At 40.0% G+C, this 4,588-nt stretch overlaps 1 long non-coding RNA gene across 1 annotated transcript; it reads left to right on the top strand.

The window, feature by feature from the left end:
* Positions 1–2,436: 2,436 nt before the first annotated feature.
* LOC103589196 lies at positions 2,437–3,862 on the top strand. The gene is made up of 2 exons (XR_550376.1): positions 2,437–3,123; positions 3,378–3,862. It is a non-coding gene; the product is annotated as an uncharacterized LOC103589196 (long non-coding RNA).
* The last annotated feature ends 726 nt before the right edge of the window (positions 3,863–4,588 follow it).

Here is a 4,588-nt window from a genome sequence, read left to right as displayed (position 1 = left end):
TTAGTCTGTTTTTGTTGCTTACAACAAAAGACAGGGAACTGGGTAATTTGTAAGAAAATGAAATTTATTGCTTACAGTTTCTGAGGTCAGGAAGTCCAAAGTCCAGGGAACACATCTGGTGAGGGTCTTGATGGTGGCAACAGTGAGGCAGGGTATCACATTGTGAAAATGGCAGAGCAGAGAGCAGAGCAGAGAGAGCAAGAGAGAGAGACTAACCTCATTCACTCTCCTTTTAAAGCCCTCTAAACCACGCCCCTGACCACCATTTTTAATCCATTCACTATGGCATAGTCCTACAATCTAATCACCTCTTCAAGGCCCCACCTTTCTATTACCATAATAGGATTTCCCACTCTCTCAACAATCACAGTGGGGACCAAGTTTCTAATACATAAAACTTGGGGGACACAATTCAAGTTTCAATGAGTTTTGCGGGGACACAATTCAATCCACTACACACATTTTGTTTATCCATTCATTGGTTGTCATTTGGAGTAGATCTTTACAAACTCTGTGTTTTGCTTTTGATCTTCATAGAGAAAGGACTTTGAGAAGAGTGACTTGACTGCACATATAACTTAACTGTGAAAGTCCTGATATGGGTGTTTCCTGTTTTCATGATTTAATCCATATCATTACCTAAATCAAAATATGAAGAATCAAACCACTCCTATTTGAAGATAGCAATACTCCTCAACTCTTCTAGTATATTCATTGATACTATCTAACTATTTACTGGTCCTGGTGACTCCCAATTTCTAATTTTTGAACTTTTTCTTAAAATTATAACAAAAATACAGGTACATTATTGATATAGAGAAATACAGATAGGCAAAATGAAAAATTACCTATAATCCCAATACTCAAAGACAATTAACTTTAAGAATGAATTTATGTGTAAAAATGATACATATTATAAGTTCAGAAAATGCAGAAAAGTATTAAATCACTCTGAATCTTACCACCCAGAATTAACTATTTTAATATTAAGTTAAAAATATTCCAGGGGGCCGGCCTGGTGGCGCACTGCTACAGTGCGCCGCTTGGGAAGCGTGGCAGTGCTCCCGCCGAGGGTTCGGATCCCACATACAGACCGGCCGCTCACTGGCTGAGCGAGGTGCGGGGGCAACACCGAGGGTTGCGATCCCGTTGCCGGTCCTGGTCCGGTACGGGCGCGACACTGAGGGTTGCGATCCGTTGCCGGTCACGAAAAAAGACAAAAAAGGAAAAAAAAATATATTCCAGACATCTCTCCCTCTATATATACGCATAGAAGACAGATGGATAGATGGAAACAAATAGAAAAGGAAAATGTATAAATGAGGTTATGTCATACATGATGATTTTTAACAAAAATAATATTTTACTTATGGTGAACTGAGCACAGTCTGCAGTTTCCCTCCTTCCAAACTCTAGAAAGGATAGGGAAACAATGTTTAATATATTTATAGATGTATTTGAAAACAAGATGAATTCTCAGAGATTGTGAGAAATTCCTGACTAAAATCAGATGGGATTGAATCAAAGAGGGTGGTAGCAGGCCAGTGTGCATGCAGGAATCCAATATATGGTACTACAAGAAGTGGGAGCTGCATTCTTAGATTGCACGTGGTGGAAGCTGGAAGCAGGAAGAACACTCATAACAGGAGCTGGGGTAGTACAGTGGCCGCATCCAGGGTTGCATCCATGCCTATTCTCCCAGTGCTCCACCCCAGCCTCCCTTCTGTCAGTCATGCAACTGCAACCACTGTTTCCAGAGGAGCTATGTTTCAGATAGGGCGGTGTCTCAAGTGGCTGGCAATACCAGGGAGAAAAGAGGGGCACTTAAGCCTGGAAAACTAGCTGCGGAGGCATCTTTTCTTCTCTACCCGTCTTCCAACCTCATTGAAAACCACATGGAGCATAAGCTCCAGCAATCAAATCTGCGCCTCCCTCAACTACATTCTTAACTCCAAGGTCAGCTACCCAAGTCAGGAAAGTTCCAATCTAACAGGAATCTCAGTGGGAAAAAATGGACTTATGGTAAAGAATCTTCAGATACTTGAGTAGTTCCTTGAAACAGGATGAGGAGGAGGAAGAAGAGGAGGAGGAGGAAGAGGAAACTTTACTTGAAGAATGATAGCTAATAGAATTGGAACAAACTGCAGCTGATTTCTCCATCAGCCAGGAAGGATGTTGGTGCTGAGGGACAGTAACTATGATGGCTTCTGGTGCTTTGATGAAACCTCAGAAGTGTGGTGTTCTGGCTAGGCGTCTGCAATTTCGTGCTGTTGGAGCATTCATTGTATCCCTGGGAGTTGCAGCTCCCTATAAGTTTCCTGTGGCTGAACCAAGAAAGAGGGCTACGCAGATTTCTACAGAGATTATGATTCCATGAAAGATTCAGAGGAAATGAAGAAGGCTGGTATCTTTCAGAGTGCAAAGTGATTTTCTAATGCGAAGAATTTCTTTGGATTAAGTTTCATAGAAGTTTGCCACTCACCTGTGTTCCTGAACTATTAAACATGAATATATGGGCTTAGAAATAGTTTCTCTTGATAAATAAACAATTAACAAATACTACAAAAAAAAAAGAAAATTGGAACGAACCTTTAGAATAAACATTAATATTGTCAAGGAGATGCACAGCTATTGCATCTATGAACCAAGAGCAGGCATAAAAAGGAACCAAGTTAGAGACCTTGACAATGAAAAACAATTTTTGAAATAAAGCAATAGATGGGTTGAATGACAAAGTAGATATTCTGAATAGTGAATTAGTAAGCTGGAAGATTGGACAGAGAATTTCTCCTAGAAAAGAGTAAGAAAGGAAAATAGGTGGGAATATGAAAGGAAATTTAGAAGACATGGAGGGTGGATCCAGAAGTGCTAGGATCAATCTAATAGGAGTGCCAGGAGAAACAGGAGAAAATGGAGGGGAGATACGGCAAATGATCTTTATTACTTCTGCAACTGCCATTCTCTAACCCCTCTTCCTTGCTGGCCAGCCTGTCTTCCACTATAGAGGCTGAAAATGTCCACAAATTGCTTTTCCAGCTACCCTTCCCACTGGGACATGGATGTATGACCCAGTCCTGACCAATGGGACCTGACAGGAATTCTTCTAGAAAACATCAATGAAAGGTATTTTTCTTTTTAATTTTTTTTTTTTTTTGTCTTTTTTCCGTGTCCGGCAACGGATCGCAACCCTCAGTGTTGCCCCCGTACCGGACCGGGGACCGGCGACGGGATTGCAAGCCTTGGCGTTGCTCCCGCACCTCGCTCAGCCAGCGAGTGGGAGCCAGTCTGTATGTGGGATCCGAACCCTCGGACGGGAGCGCCGCCGCGCTTCCCAAGCGGCGCACTATCCAGTGCGCCACCGGGCCGGCCCATGAAAGGTATTTTTCCACGATACCAAGAGATGCACAAGGAAAGACTGCTTTCCTATTTGGATGGACTATCCAGAGCTGCAGTGGCCTTCTTGCAACCAGAGGGGGACAGAAGCAATGCTGAGAATGACAGATACTGATCCCTTATATGTTTTAGACATTGCAAATACCTTCTTCCATTCTGTTACCTATTAACTTTGTTTATGTGGTATCTTTTGTGGGTAGAAATAATTTCGATATAATCAAATTCTTATTTGTTTCCTGTATGGTTTGTGCTTTTGAAGTGTTTTAAGTTCTTACCTGTCTCCAGATCATAAAGTTTATCCTACATTTTGTTCAGTTAACTTCATAGTTTTTCTTTCACACTTAGTTCCTTAATTTTTCAGGAGTTCACCCTTATAGATAATGTTAGGTAGTAATCCAGTTTTATTTTCCTTCATATAGTGAACCAGTTTTTCCAATTCACCTAATAAACGATCTCTTCTTTCCCCATTGATTTGTGATGTCTCCTTTGTTTTATATCAAGTACCCATATATAAATGTGTCCTTTTCAGAGTTTTCTACTTTGTTCCATTAAATGATGCCTTATTATAATGGCCTTGCAATATGTCTTAATGTTTCCCGAAACATTTACTTTTCCTTTTTAAGGTTATCTAAGCCATTTGTGGACCTTTCTCCTTCCTGTAAATTTTAGAATAAATTCTTAAGCTTATTTGAGAAAAAAAGCAGATTACTAAGAAAAGAATAAGGATCAGATTGGCATCTGACATTTCATCAGCAACATCAGCCACAAGAATCTAGCATGTGGAAAAAACAGAGCTTCATGGTATGTTCTTTTTTTCAGAAAACTCCGTGAGGTAACTTTAACTCAAGCCTGATAGCAGCAGCTGCAGGAAGACAAGAAAATTGAACTTTCTCTGCCCAAAAGTTTTACGAAGTATCTACATTTTGGAGGGAAAATAAAAGGAAATGCATAAATAAAATAATTGAGACCATTTATAATTTAAGTGAACAATAACAGGCATATGTTATGAACTAATGTTTCTTAAAATTGATACGTTTTGGTTTAATGTGGCTATTTAAAACATTTTTTATGAACTTTGGAGTTAACCCAAGCTTTGGGGTCAAGGGATTTTATTTACATGTTAAAAAAGATTTGATATAAAGCAAGTTTATATCTCAAGGAAACATCTCTGCCAGGAAGCACGATAGGGAGAATG

This window comes from Galeopterus variegatus, unplaced genomic scaffold (assembly GCF_000696425.1).
Source record: "Galeopterus variegatus unplaced genomic scaffold, G_variegatus-3.0.2 Scaffold660, whole genome shotgun sequence".
Classification (NCBI taxonomy): domain Eukaryota; kingdom Metazoa; phylum Chordata; class Mammalia; order Dermoptera; family Cynocephalidae; genus Galeopterus; species Galeopterus variegatus.
The sequence above is the reverse complement of the archived record's forward strand: the minus strand, read 5'-3'. Positions and strand labels throughout refer to the sequence as shown.